Below are 16296 nucleotides of genomic sequence, written 5' to 3'. Positions count from 1 at the left end.
AGCCATATAACCACAGAGGTGAGGCATAGAATCAGAGACTAGATAGAACAGATAGGGCTGTCTAAGAAAGGGAACTAGAATAGATACTCAGAGATGGACAGAGGCAAAAGTGGGGCTGGAACTGAAGGATCAAGCAGGGAGGGGAGCAAGGAGAGGCATAAGGGAGGAAGTACAGGAAGAGACAGCTAAAATTAAAGGCCATTGAGGGTCAGTATAGAAGCCTAATACAGTGGAAGCATCTTAAAATAGATATATGAAGGTACTCTAAATGAAATTGTCGAGTAATGGGTGAGAGAGAGCTCCAGCTAGACATCTCTTGTCATCAAATGAAGCTTCTAGTACCAGGTGAATGGGTTGCATCTAATTGAGTTGTTGGCTAAAAGAGTCTCATGGGAACCTCCAAACCACTGTGGACACTGAGGACGATGTAAGGATCAGTAGTCCTGATGTAGCCAAGGGCTGGGCTGATGTTAGAGGCCCAAGTTACCACCTAACTCCATTTGGCTGTCCATGGTTAATGACTTGGCCTGAATCCATGTCAATGTCTATGGGATGTGCTGCCAATGGGGGCCATATTGATCTGAGTGGCCTCCGTTAGCCCCCTGAGGCCATGATGATGTCCAGACCTGCACTGCTACCAAGGGCCATGTCAAGGTCTGTGGTCCTGCTATACCCAGAGTTTGTGTTGGATATCTGTGGCCTGTGTTACCACCAAAAGGCAAGTGAGTTGATCTATTCTGGTTTATGCTTTAGCCTGAGATTATAGTGATGTCTGGGTTAGGGCTGCCTCTGAGGGCCTTATCTGCATCCATGGTTTCTACTGCAGATGGGTGCAATGTTCATGGTCTCTGCTATGGCCAGAAACCAACAGGAGGCCCATGATCCATGCCTCCTGACTGTAAAGAGAAAGGAAACTGCTTTGGCATCAAAATCAATGTCAAAGGATGAAAAGTTGAGAAAGAGGTAAATTCAAGGCTTCCTAAAGAGCCTCTATGTCACCCAGGACCTGCTTCCCCTCCCCCCACAAAAAAGTAACAGCCTAAACAGGAAGCCATCGAAAAGAACGTTTAGAAAATGTTATAAGGATGCTGAAGTTAGCTTTGCACAACTGATGCATTCTGGTGGAAGTATGGGAAGGAAAAGACTCAGTTCTTTAAGGGGCATACCACTGAGAGTTTGACCATGCTCCACTGAGTATATAGAGAATACAAACTGGACCTGTGTTTTCATTGGTTTGGTTTGGTTTGGTTTGGTTTGGTTTGGTTTGGTTTGGTTTGGTTTGGTTTGGTTTGGTTTGGTTTGGTTTGGTTTGGTTTGGTTTGGTTTGGTTTGGTTTGGTTTTAAGGGGAAAGCTTCATGACATCTGATTTAACAGTGACACAAGATATACAAGCAATGCAAGCAAATAGACAAGAAAATATTTTAAAAGCAAAGAAATACAACTTTATAAAAGCTATCAAAAGACACAATAAATACATTGAGAAGGCACATACATACTGAAAGTACTTGCAAATTTTATATATGTTAAGGAGTTATACATCCAGTATATATATATGTGTGTATGTATATGTATATATGTATGTATATACATATATGTATATATATATGAATGTGTGTGTGTATATACATACACTTACCTAACTATAAAACATCAAAATAAAAAACTAATGTATAATCTATTTTTTTGCAAAAAGCAAGAGATTTAAATTGACATGACCAATTATAAAATGTAAATTCTCAAAAAAGTGTTCAAAATTACTATGATTTTCATGAGAGATACAGAAATCAAAGTCAGAGTGAGGTGTCACCTCACACACATTAGAATAGCAACCATTAAAAGTAAGTTTGGGCAGGGATATATGAACAGCTGGAGGCTCTTGATGACAAGATTCTAACACTGTGGTAAACAGCACAGAAGTTCTTCAAAGCATTAAGAACCACATGTGGTATCACTGGCCTTTAAATCCCAGCACTCAGCTGGCAGAAGCAGACAGATCTCTCTTTCAAGGCCAGACTTGTCTACAGAGCAAGTTCCAGGACAGCCAGGTATATACAGGAAAAACTCTGTCTCTAAAAACCAAAAAGCAAACAAAACAAAATATGAACCAAAAATAACTGGCACATACATAGGATCAGTGTGCTTTAAGGCTATACAGCAAGAAGAATTCAAAGCAGGATCTTGAGAGTGTACTTATATATCATGTTCATGGCAGCATGATTTAGAACAGCCAAGAGATGGAAGCCATCCAATAGCACACAGACATCAACTAATGGACAAATGTTTATAGATATATAATGGGATGTTGAGCAGTTAAAAATGGAAGGAAATTCTGTCAGATATGTCGACATGGATAAACCTTGAAGACCTTATACTAAGTGAAAGAAACCAGTTACAAAGACAAAGGCTAAATAATTTCACTCACATGAGATATGTGGTCAAATTCTAGATACAGAAAGTAAAATAATGGTTATTTAATGACACTGTATTTCATTTCAGAAGGAAGGAAATCTCTGGACATTAATTCTACTGCAATATAAATATATTTTACCAAACTTCACAATGCAAAATTAGTTAAGGTGATATTTATATTAGTTTGCTCTTACCATAATAATATAAGAAAAACATTTGACATTTACTATAACATTTAGAAACCTTGATTGTGTCACAAAAAGTATATGAAGGCTATATGGTTCCCTTTTTATAAAATATCTAAGATTTTCATACTTTTAGGCACTGAAAGAAGACTCACAGTTGTAGAAGTGCAAGGTAAAGAGTCCACTGGATGGCTCTGTAAAAGCACGAATGTAGTTAACCTTACTAAATTATACACTCAAATGGTCACTAGAAATTGTGGCCACTTTATCCTACACACACGACACCAATGGCTTTTGGTATATTTTGTTGTTCTTCTTCTTGTTGCTGCTGCTGCTGTTCCTGTTGTTGTTGTTGTGGGGGCGGGGGCCAGGTACTAAATAGTTCTGGCTGTCCATATGCCTACTAGGTAGCCCAGGCTCACCTTGAAACTCCAACACTCTAGCCTCAGGCTCTTGAGGGTTATGATTACAAGTATGTACCTATCATTTGATCAGTTTTATTTTTAATCAGCAAATGACTCAGATTGAACTAAATCAGACATTTTATACTTCTTGAAGGTTTCTTTTTTAATTGGATATTTTATTTACATTTCAGATGTCATCCCCTTACCCCATTTGCAACCCTCCACCTAGGAACCCCTATCCCATCACCTCTCCTCCTGCTTCTATGAAGATGTGCTCCCATGCACCCCCACTCCCACCACCCCAACCTCAAATTCCCTGCACTTAGTGTCCAGCCTTCATGAGACCAAGGATCTCCTCTTTCACCTATGCCCAACAAGGCCATTCTCCCCTATATATACAGCAGGAACCATTGGTCCCTCCCTATGTGTTCCCAGGTGGGTGGTTTAGACCCTGGAATCTCTGGTTGATTGGTATTATTGCTCTCCTCATGGGGCAGCAAACCCTTTCAGCTCCTTCAGTCTTCTCTCTAACCCCTTCATTGGGAAGTCCAATGGTTAGCTCTGAGCATTCTCCTGTGTACATGTTAGGCTCTGGCAGACCTCTAAAGGGACAGCATTATCAGGCTCCTATCAGCATGCACTTCCTGACATCCACATCAGCATCTACCTTTGGTAACTGCACATGGGATGGACACCCAGGTGGAATGGTGCCCAGACAGCCCCTCCTTCAGTTTCTGTCCCACACTTTGTCTCCATATTTGCTCTCTTGACTATTTTGTTACTCCTTCTAAGAAGGAACAAAGCACCTTAACTTGGTCTTCCTTCTTCATGAGCTTCGTGTGGTCTGTGAATTGAATCTTGGGTATTGCAAGCTTCTGGGCTAATGTCCAATTACCAGTAAGTGAATACCATGTGTATTCTTTTGTGATTGGTTTACCTCACTCAGGGTGATATTTCCTAGTTCCATCTAATTACCTAAAAATTTCTCAAATTCATTGTTTTTAATACTTGAGTAATACTCCATTGTGTAAATGTACCACATTTTTTGTATCCATATCTCTGCTGAAAGACATCTGGGTTCTTTAGAGCTTCTGGCTATTATAAATAAGGCTGCTGTGAACATAGTGAAGCATATGTCCTTGTTATATGTTGGAGCATCTTCTGGGTATATGCCCAGGAGTGGTATAGCTGTGTCTTCAGGTAATGCTATGTCCAATTTTTTGAGGAACCGCCAGACTGATTTACAGAGTGGTTACACCAGCTTGCAATCCCACCAACAATGGACGAGTGTTCCCCTTTCTCCACTTCCTCACCAGCATCTGCTGTCACCTCTGTTTTTGATCTTAGCCATTCTGACTGGTGTGAAGTGGAATCTCAGGGTTGTTTTGATTTGCATATCTCTGATGACTAAGGATGCTGAACATTTCTTTAGGTGCTTCTCGGCCATTCGAGTTTCCTCAGTTGAAAACTCTTAGTTTAGCTCTGTAACTCATTTTTAATAGGGTTATTTGGTTGTCTGGAGTCTAATTTCTTGAGTTCGTTGTACGTATTGGATATTAGCTCTATATTGGATGTGGTATTCGTAAAGATCCTTTCTCAATCTGTTGGTTATCATTTTGTCCTATTGACAGTGTCCTTTGCCTTACAGAAACTTTGCAATTTTATGAAGTCTCATTTCTCAATTCTTGATTTTACAGCATAAGCCATTGGTGTTCTGTTCAGGAACTTTTCCCCTGTGCCCAAGTATTTGAGATTCTTCCTCACGTTCTCTTCTATTAGTTTCAGTGTATTTGGTTTTACGTGGAGGTTCTTTATCCACTTAGACTTGAGCTTTGTACAAGGAGATAAGAATGGACCAATTTGCATTCTACGTGTTGTCCTCCAGTTGAACCAGTACCATTTGTTGAAAATGCAGTCCTTTTCCCACTGGATAGTTTTAGCTCCTTTGTCAAAGATCAAGTGACCATAGGTGTGTGGGTTCATTTCTGGGTCTTCAATTCTATTCCATTGATCTTCCTGCCTGTCTCTGTACCAATACCATACAGTTTTTATCATTATTGCTCTGTAGTATAGCTTGAGGTCAGGGATGGTGATTCCTCCAGAAGTTCTTTTATTGTTGAGAATAGTTTTCCGCTATCCTGGGTTTTTGTTATTCCAAATGAATTTGAGAATTTCCTTTTCTAACTCTGTGAAGAACTGAGTTGGGATTTTAATGGGGATTGCATTGAATCTGTAGATTGCTTTTGGCAAGATGGCCATTTTTACTATATTAATCCTGCCAATCCATGAGCATTGGGAGATCTCTCCATCTTCTGAGATCTTCTTCAATTTCTTTGTTCAGAGACTTGAAGTTCTTGTCATACAGATCTTTAACTTGCTTGTTTAGATTCACATCAAGGTATTTTGTATTATTTGTGACTATTGTGAAGGGTGACATTTCCCTAATTTCTTTTTCAGCCTCTTTATCTTTCATGTAGAGGAAGGCTACTGATTTGTTTGAGTTGATTTTATAACCAGCCACTTTGCTGAAGTTGTTTATCAGGTTTAGGAGTTCTCTGGTGGAAGTTTTGGGGTCACTTAAGTATACTATCAAATCATCTGCAAATAGTGATATTTTGACTTCTTCCTTTCCTATTTGTATCCCTTTGACTTCTTTTTCTTGTCTAAGTGCTCTGGCTAGGATTTCCAGTACTATGTTGAATAGGTAGAGAAAGAGTGGGCAGCCTTGTCTAGTCCCTGATTTTAGTGCAAATGCTTCAAGTTTCTGTCCATTTAGTTTGATGTTGGCTACTGGTTTGGTGTATATTGCTTTTACTATGTTTAGGTAGAGGCCTTGAATTCCTCATCTTTCCAATACTTTTACCATGAAGGGATGTTGAATTTTGTTAAATGCTTTCTCAGCATCTAGTGATATGATCCTGTGGTTTTTTTCTTTGAGTTTGTTCATATAGTGGATTACATTGATGGATTTCCGAATATCGAACCATCCCTGCATTCCTGGTATAAAGCCTACTTGATCGTGATGGATGATTATTTTGATGTGTTCTTGGATTAAGTTTTCGGGACTTTATTGAGTATTTTTGCATCAATATTCATAAGGGATATTGGTCTGAAGTCCTCTTTCTTTGTTGAGTCTTTGTGGGGTTTAGGTATGAGCGTGATTGTAGCTTCATAGAACGAATTGGGTAGTGTTCCTTCTGTTTCTATTTTGTGGAATAGTTTGAAGAGAATTGGAATTAGGTCTTCCTTGAAGGTCTGATAGAATTCTGCACTAAAACCATCTGGTTCCGGGCTGTTTTTGGTGGGGAGACTTTTAGTGACTGCTGCTATTTCTTTAGGGGTTTTGGGACTGTTTAGCTAGTTTATCTGCTCCTGATTTAACTTTGGTACCTGGTATCTGTCTAGAAAATTGCCCATTTCATCCAGATTTTCCAATTTTGTTGAGTATAGGCTTTTGTAGTAGGATCGGATGATTTTTTTTAATTTACTCAGTTTCTGTTGTTATGTCTACCTTATCATTTCTAATTTTATTAACTTGGATACTGTCTCTGTTCCCTCTGGATAGTCTGGCTAAAGGTTTATCTATCTTGTTGATTTTCTCAAAAAACTAGCTCTTGCTTTTGTTGATCCTTTGTATAGTTCTTTGTTTCTACTTGGTTGATTTCAGCCTCGAGTTTGATTATCTCCTGCCACCTACTCCTCCTGGGTGTATTTGCTTTTTCTGTTCTAGAGCTTTCAGGTGTGTTGTCAAGTTGCTAGTGTATGCTCGCTCCAGTTTCTTTTTGTAGACACTTAGGGCTATGAGTTTTCCCCTTAGCACTGCTTTCATTGTGTCCAATAAGTTTTGTTATGACAAGCTTTCATTTTCATTAAATTCCAAAAAGTCTTTAGTTTCTTTATTTCTTCCTTGACCAAGCCATCATTGAGTAGAGCGTTGTTCAGTTTCCACGTGTATGTGGGCTTTCCATTGTTTTTTGTTGTTAGTGAAGACCAGCCTTAGTCCATGGTAATCTGATAAAATGCAAGGGATTATTTCAATATTTTTGTATCTGTTGAGGCCTGCTCTGTGACCAATTATATGGTCTGTTTTGGAGAAGGTACCATGAGGTGCTGAGAAAAAGGTATATTCTTATGTTTTAGGACGAAATGTTCTATATATATCTATTAAATCTATTTGGTTCATAACTTCCATTAATTCCTCTTTGTCTCTGTTTAGTTTCTGTTTCCATGATCTGTTCATTGCTGTCAGTGTGGTGTTGAAATCCCCCACTATTATTGTGTGAGGTGCAATGTGTGCTGAGTTTTAGTAAGTTTCTTTTATGAACATGGGTGTCCTTGCATTTGGACCATAGATGTTCAGAATTGAGTTCATCTTGGTAGATTTTTCCTTTTGACAAGTACGAAGTGTCCTTCCTTATCTATTTTTGATCATTTTTGGTTGAAAGTCGAATTTATTTGATATTAGAATAGCTACTCCAGCTTGTTTCTTGGGACCATTTGCTTGGAAAATTGTTGTCCAGCCCTTTACTCTGAGGTAGTATCTGTCTCTGTCATTGAGGTGCGTTTCCTGTATGCAGCAAAATTCTGGGTCCTGTTTACATATCTAGTCTGTTAGTCTGTCTTTTTATTGGGGAATTGCAACCATTGATGTTAAGAGATATTAAGGAAAAGTGATTGTTTCTGTTGTTTTAATTATTAGAGGTGCAATTATGTTTGTGTAGCTATATTTTGGGGGGGGGATGTTGGAAGATTACTTTCTTACTTTCTCTCCTTGTGTTAAGAGTTTTCCATCTATTATCCTTTGAAGTGCTGGATTTGTGGGAAGATAGTGTGTAAATTTGATTTTGTCATGGAATATCTTGGTTTCTCCATCTACAGCGATTAAGAGTTTTGCTGGGTACAGTAGTCTGGTCTGGCATTTGTGTTCCCTTAGGGTCTGTATGATATCACTCCAGGATCTTCTGGCTTTTATAGTCTCTGGTGAGAAGTCTGGTGTAATTCTTATAAGTCTGCCTTTATATGTTACTTGACCTTTTTCCCTTACTGCTTTTGAGCAGCTAGGGCACCAAGATATTGTCCAAACAATAGAACACTCAAGTAGCAATTTTTACAGTCTATCAACTCAGGACGGTATGAACACTAACAGACATATCATCAATGAGATTAAGAAGAGAAAGAGGAAAGAAGAATGGAGCAGAAACACAAGCTGAGTTGGTCACCTGCTGAAGCCCAAACTCTGAAAAGCAGCACCTGAGAACTTACTCTTACCAATCTAGTCCAAGCAGCCATGAAATAAATGATCAGTAAAGCCAGGAAACCCTGGGATGGAAGCAGGAAGGAATTGTTAACCCAAAAGACTATAATTTACATATTTCATTAAAACAACAACAGAATCATAAGACATGCAAATAAGCATTCAAGAATCATCTACATACAGGAGAAGGAGCAGAAATAGCTGTGAAATGGTGACAGAGACACACAGCATATTTAAAACAACCAAAATAAATAAAAATATACATAATCAAGTAAGGACAGAAAAAGTATGATAATAAAAGTAATATCAAGTGACCGACCAGTGACTTGTCCAGCCCCCACCTCTCCCTTACAACTCCCCCACCCCCACCCCAACACTTCCCAGAGGGCCAGACATCAGAGGCTGGAGAACCCAGAGATCAATGCTAGAACCAGAAATTGGGGGGAAAAAGTCAATGAAATTATGTCTAATGATATTCTGCTATTCTCATAGATTGGCATCAAGCTCAATTGTCTTCACCCAGCCATTGATGGAAATAGATGCAGAGACCCAGAGTCAACATTAAGCTGAACTTGGGGAATCATACAGGAGAGAAGGAGAAGGCATGTAGGAGCCAGAGGGGTCAAGGTCATCACAAGAAAACCCACAGATTCAACTAACCTGGGCCTATAAGGGCTCACAGAAGCTGAACAGCCAATAAGAGAGGCTGCAAGGATCTGACCTAGGCCCTTAAGCACATATGGTATAGATGAGTAGTTTGGTCTTCTTGTGGGACTCCTAACAGTAGGAGCAGGAGTTGTCTCTGACTCTGTTGCCTGCCTTTATGACCCTTTACCCCTACTGGGTTGCTTTGTCTAGCTTTAATTTGATATTCAGATTGTCTATCAATTTATTGCATTTGGATCTTACATATTTTCTTAGGTCTTTTTCTTTTAACTTCAGGGCTTAGCAAACTTACTATAAAGTTTTGTTGAAACATGAAAATAAACAAATGAATACAAGTGTCATCTAAAAATAAAATAGTTAAAATATCTAGTCAAATTCTGAAGTTAGAAAAGCATAGTAAACTTAAATAAATTTAATAGAGGAGTTTAGCATAAGATATTAGCTGACAAGAATAAAGACAACCATCTTGAAGATAAAGATTAAAGAGAAAAAAATATCAGCCTTAGAAAGGTATTGGACAGGGACTACCAAAAATGAGAAAAAAATTTGATGTTTGGAGAAATAACGGATAAAAACAGCCCATCCATAATAAAGAGCCTGTAAATGTCTGAAGACCTCAACAAACTTCATGTGTCACAAGTGCAGAGAGATCCATGTGCTCCTCCAAGCAAAAATGATGAACACCAAAGACACAGGGAGAATCTCGAAAATGAGGCAACACTTAGAATTACCTAAATATGATTAACAAGTGAATTCTAATTATAAAAAAGACACGAGGCTAATATAGTAAATGTATTTAAAGAAAAACTCATGTCAAACCCAGAATCCTATATTTAATAAATCCACCATCTGAAAATGAATGATTTTAGCCAAAAGAAAAAGAAGGCTCAAGCTCTCTTTCTCCTTTGGAAACACTGAAAGACAAGTAGAAGGATCCAGAGTGTAATTGAGATCTGAAAATACTGACTAAAGCCAGAAAGGCAAACAGAAATGGGAGCAATGAATCAATAGATTTACTGGGTTTGCATTTGACTTTCTACACATCCACTCAAGTAAGGTGATCTTAAGGCTAGGAACTGCTAAAGCAGTGGTAGTATTAAAGTGGTAATAGGTGCTATTCACAACAAGAAGTCATGTTTCTGGTTCATTAGGGTATAAAACAGGACTTACCCAAAGACTAGTACAAACTCCCCATCTTAACTTGTCTAGGGACACTCAAGGAAGTGATGCAAGTCAACTTTCCCTAATTGCAATTGAAAGTACAACCAGGAAAGGTGTGAAATATCACTTATGAAAATCAACAAGATGAAATACTGCTGCTAGAAACAAAGGGTTACAAATCTAAGTATGCAACAGAACACTCAAGGAGTAGGAGCGAAAGCCATGGGATATCATTTGGGATACTAGGCAACTTTAAACCCATCCACACAGGAGAATTTAGGAATCAGCCAGCACTCTCATAGCACCCTAGCAGCTCAGAAAAGCCCCTGACCCATTGTTCCTCTAGCTGACCCTTGAACATGGCACTAGTGTGATGAAAGAGGAAAAGCAAAAAAGAAGGCCTGAGCATAGAGCTGACCCACAGACTAAGGAACAGGTTTGGGGATGTAACTGGGTGTTTGTTTTAATTTTTAGTTCTAACTCTTAGCATTCAAGAAAAGTCCTGTTATTACATTCTCCCATCCCTAATTTGTTCTTTTGTGGGGTTGGTTGGTTTGTTTGTTAAGACAAAATTCCATTCTGTACTCCAGGCTGGTCTACTGCTTACCATGAAGTAAATTGCCTCACTCTCTTTATGCTAGAACCACAAGTTGGACCACTACACTCATCCAACTGAACATAAGTTAAATAACAGAGATTTCAGTGGCAATACATACCGAGGAATATGGCCTTTGTAGACTGATTGCAAAAATAACGAAAAAAAACAACTATTTCAAAAATTAACAAAAAGCAAATCGTTAAGCAGGGGCAGAAACTTATTTCAAGTGCTACCAGTTACCATGGCAAATGCTTGACTTTCAGCAACAAAGCCTAAGACACAAAAAGGAACAAGAGAGCATGACTCTGTCAAAAGGAACAAGATACTGAGACATCCATCACACCTGAGGAATTCCACATGCTATACTGCCAGGCAGTAATATTAAAACAAGTGTCATAGAGATCACCAAGAGCAAAAGGAAAGTATAGACAAAGAAAAAATGTAATTTTGCATATATAAACCACAAGAATATAAATAAATAGAAGGCATTAAAAATAATCAAAAAGAAATTTGTGTGTGTGTGTGTGTGTGTGTGTGTGTGTGTGTGTGTGTATACTGAACTGAAAATTTTACCAAAAGGTAAGAGCAAACTGAGTAGGCTTTCATGGTTAAAATGCAATTCAGACAACAATAACATAGAGTTTATATAAGTCACCTATGTGCTTCAGGAATGAGGAAATATTTTCTGAACTACACATTCACCTTTACCACAATCAAGTCCATGTGAATATTGCAAATATTTTAAATGAATCTAGCTGATAAAAAACTAAACTAAGCAAATAAATAGCACAGATACATAAGAAACATTTTAAAAATCAAGACAACATAATTTTCCCAAAATTTATTAGCACAATGGCACCAACTGAGAGTGAATTAGATAAAATCCCTGGCAGAAAACTCCAAAGAATTAATAAAGTATGGCAAAAAGAGAAAAGAAAGGAAAAGAAAAGATCCCCTGACTAAGAACACAAAAGTGCTGAATGGAATGAGGAAAACAACTCTAATGGAAAAGAGGAATTCAACTAAAAGAAATGATAAATGAAAACCAATATGAAATCCTGGAAATGAAATTCTCCCTGTAGAGTTTCACAAGAAGAATGGATCAAGAGACAGGAGAGAGTATCTGAAAACATGTCAGTTGAACTGGAGCAACATACAAGGAGAAAAATAAAAAATAAGAGAATATATCTGTGGGAATTCTAAGACATACAGTTTATTCTAAAGAGGCCAATCCTATGGATAACAGGCATGGGGGGAGGGGATCTCATTCTACAGCCACAGAAAATATCTTTTAAAATAATTCTAACAGAAAATATCCCATTTAGGAAAGGAGATGGCAATGTATATACAGGGGATATTCGATATTACAGACACAATATCAGAAAAAGAACTGTATAATTAAAAAAGCATGTATAATTAAAACATTAAATAAAATATGTAAATCATATTAAAAACAGAAAGACAAAAAAGTAAAAGTTCATGTAAAGTTAAGCTCATCAAAATAACAGCAGGTTATTGGAATAAAACTTTACAAGACAGAAAGATCTGGAGAGACATATGTCAAGTCCTAAAAGAAACCATTAGCTCAGAGATACCTAAGAACACTATCTTTCATAAGGAAAATGAAAACTTTCTTTAAAATGTTTCATTACATTGAAAACTAAAAATACTAGACAGATTTCTAGATGTGTGTGACTTAACAACTTAAACTGAGATGAGACAATTTAATCAGATCTATACAAAATGGTAATTAACAATCTTTCAACTAAAAAGAAAAAAAGTCCAGGCCCACAAAGATTCTCTAGTAAATTTTATCAGAACTTCAAAGAAAAACAATACCAATATTTCTCAAAAATATTTCATAAAATAAGAGAAATGGAAATACCAACAGACCCTTTCTACAAAGCTAGTCCTTATTCTCATACCAAGAGCAGATGAAAATAATGAAAAAATTACAGACCAATATCCCCAAAGAGCTTAGAAATAAAAATTATCAATAAAATACTTTCAAACCAAATTCAGAACACGTCAAAAAAGATCATTTACCCTGATCAGGTTGGGTTTACTGTAGAGAGGCAGCGATGGTTCAAAATATATAAATCAGTAAAGGCTATTAATTACATAAATTAACACAAGACAAAATCATATAATCATTCATCCAACACCCACTCATGATAAAGACCTAAAGAAACGTTGAATAGAAACATATTTCAACAAATCAACACTGTATATGACAAACCAACAGCCAATATTATGTTAAATGAAAAAACACTCAAAGAATTTTCGTTAAAATGAGGAACAAAACAAGTCATTATACTCATTTTATAATTCCAGAACTTTGAAATTATTCTACATTAAATAATTTCTACATGAAAGCAGAGTTTTCATAAGACATTGACAACTGATGTTTCTAATTCAAATTAAATTGGCATAGGTTAGTCTGATAAATGCAATTTTTATAACAACCAAAAAGAAAATATTAATAGGCATATATATACACACACACGCACACACACACAAATGAAACAAAATGTACACTACACTATAAAAAAAAAACAACTAAATACAAAGAAGTAATGAGGGACAGACAGATTACCATACATTCACAATAGAGGTAATGAGGTACAGACCCAAAGACATTCATAAAAAATTATAAAAAAATCGCAAAAGTTAATTTTTCTTGTCACTCTACTCTTAAAATAATTGAATTAAACTCTCCACTCAAAACAAACACATGAAAAGGGTGGATAAATAAAACATTATGTTATGTTATACTATATTATATTATATAAATTATCTACACAAGATTCACTTTGGATCCAAAGATGTAAGTAGAAAATAAAAGGAAGAGACATGTGTACTGTGCAAACAGATCAAAGAGCAGAGGAGGACAGGGTTTGGTGAGAAATACACACTAAAAGAAAACTGAGGAGGTCGTGGAGACAAACAAGAAAACTGAAAATATATGCATTATATATGTTTCATCTTTCTTCTTCCCTTTAATGAAACCTGGCCTTTTTTCTAGAAATGGAAAGACTGATTCTAAAATTCATGTGCAAATAGAAGACACGGAGTATAGCCAACTTTGGAGGAAAAAAAAACACATCCAATATTTCAAATTAGCTACAAGTTTCTAGTAATCAAAGTAGTATGGCAAAGATGTGACAGTAGATATATAATCAAAGGAACAGAAATGATTTCCAGAAATAAACTCATATTTATATTAAATAGCATTTAACAAGGATGCCAAGATATTTAGAGGTATAGTGGGTAAAAGGCAATCAATTATTCTTTTGTAGGCCTTGTCTTCTTTTGTTTTGTTTTGCTTTGTTTTGTTTTGTAGTAATCGGGAACTGAAAGATTTCAGTGAATAAAGTTGAACCTGTATCTCACACTACATTAAAAAGTTATCAAAACATGACTAATTTTCTCTTATGCAGAATCTAGAGTTAGGGTATGTATGTGTGCACTCCTGCATGTGCACAGAGAAAATATTTATTTTGGGTGTATATGTACTGTGGTGTGTGTGTGTGTGTGTGTGTGTGCAGAGAAAATATTTATTTTGGGGAAATAAGGGGACCAGCCAATTGGAGTGGATAAGATATTGACGTGAAGGGGCAAAAAAAATATTAAATCATAAACGTACATAATATACTAAGCTATGAAAATGTCAGCAGATAGGATCCAGTCCTATGATCTTTGATTATAAACTGGTTTCTTATACCATCGAAAAAATTTAGCAATAATGAAAATTAAAGTAGACAAGTGTCATAGAAAATGAGAAACTCCTCGTGTTTAAAGGAACAGCATTAGCTCATAGCAGTGTGAACAGACAGGCCTAGCTGTTGGAGAATCTGAAGCAGAATTATATTATCTCAGTAGCAAAGAATCAAACTGTCACAATATAGCACGATCACTTTTGTTGTTGTTACTATACTTACTATAAAAAACCAAAAATCAAGGCAGTAAAAATCAGTCCAAAAACCTCCAGAAAATAGTGTCAAATTCTATATCTGGTCAGGGACTTCTATCCCGTGCATTTGCATAGACAATTCTACAAAGATATGCAAATGACCAGTAACACATGGAAACATGCTCACATCATTATCACGATGCAGATTAAAATCGGAGTGAGAACTGGGGATACAGCTCAGTGGTAGAACATTTACTTATCATGCACAGGGCTCTAGGTTCAATCCCCATTACTACAAAAACAAAATAAGGCCCAAAAATGCACATACAATGAGATACCATTTGACAACTGTCAAGGGGTTAGCTACAGTCAAAAAGGTAGACAATATTGTAAACAAAGATATTTAGAAATAAAAAAGAGCCCAAAAAACTGATACATAGCTACTTAGAACAGAACGAGGCAACTGACTCAAAGGCTTAAAAGCAGTTATCATACAACCTAAAAATATCACTATAACTTGGCCCAAGAAAAATAAAAATAACTATGTACATATGAGAGAAAATTAGTCTCTCTTCCTTGCCTACGGTAGGGTTTATGGCTGAGACGAATGCACAAATTAATAAGAGCCAAGCAAAAGCATTTACAAGATTATATAATACTACATTTATGCCTGGTAGAATAAAAATTCTCTCAAAATTAAATTCTAAATTAAACATGGTACCATTTGTTTCTTAATGTGATTTACTAACAAAACTGTTGTTAGTATTATACCTTAGTGAAGGAATATAAAAAAGCTTCATTTCGTGACTTACCAAAAAACAAAGAAATAGACTTTATTATTTAAATTACAAAAATACAATGCCTCAAGTCACAAAAATAAGTTTATAAACAAACCCATACACAAATTTTAAAAGAAAAAATGAATCTCAAATAAACAAATTATTAAGTCTGATGAGGGTTTTTGTTTTTGTTTTGTTTGTTTGTTTTTGTTTGTTTGGGGAGACAGGTTTTCTCTGTGTAGCCCTGGCTGTCCTGGAACTTACTCTGTAGACCAGGCTGGCCTCAAACTCAGAAATCCACCTGCCTCTGCCTCCCAAGTGCTGGGATTAAAGGTGTGCGCAGCCACTGCCCAGCATGATGAGGTATTTTAAAACCAATAACATTAAGGAAGGAAATAAGATTGAGATTCTTATCAATTCACACAATTTTAAAGTCCAATTAATTATATTCAAGGGACAAAAATGAAAAATGTTGTCTAACAAAAAGCAAGAGCAAACCAGAGAACTGATCATTTAAATGACACAAAAATTTCAAACAATAACTAAATAATCAAGTAATTATGATTGAGCACAAGGCAGCATCACTTAACCTTATAGAACCATCAAGTTATCAAAGGTTGAACTTTACAAGAAAATAATAAAAAATAAAGCAAACATATCAAGATTCAACTACCCCAATGACTCATTGGTTAACGAAGTCATTGAGCTATATCAAATATGTGCACTTGAGAGATTCACATTCCAGTTTATCCCTCTCCGCTGATGAATATTCATGCATAAGTCTGCACACTTACACAAACGTACAAATATATACATACACACAAATACTCATATAAGATATACATGATGGACATATGCATACATGCACTGAGGTGTTCCTTCCTCATGCACACTTAAAGACTTTCATTCTCACTGGCCTTATTTGC

The 16296-nt window shown here is 36.5% G+C and overlaps 1 protein-coding gene across 2 annotated transcripts in view; it reads right to left on the bottom strand.

Moving 5' to 3' along the window:
* Cntln (centlein) overlaps positions 1 to 16296 on the bottom strand; it is a 265324-nt gene that overhangs the window by 186086 nt on the left and 62942 nt on the right. The window lies entirely within an intron of this gene.

This window comes from Grammomys surdaster, unplaced genomic scaffold (genome assembly GCF_004785775.1).
Source record: "Grammomys surdaster isolate TR1022 unplaced genomic scaffold, NIH_TR_1.0 125951, whole genome shotgun sequence".
Classification (NCBI taxonomy): domain Eukaryota; kingdom Metazoa; phylum Chordata; class Mammalia; order Rodentia; family Muridae; genus Grammomys; species Grammomys surdaster.
Note: the sequence above shows the minus strand (reverse complement) of the source record. Positions and strands in the feature narration are given on the sequence as shown.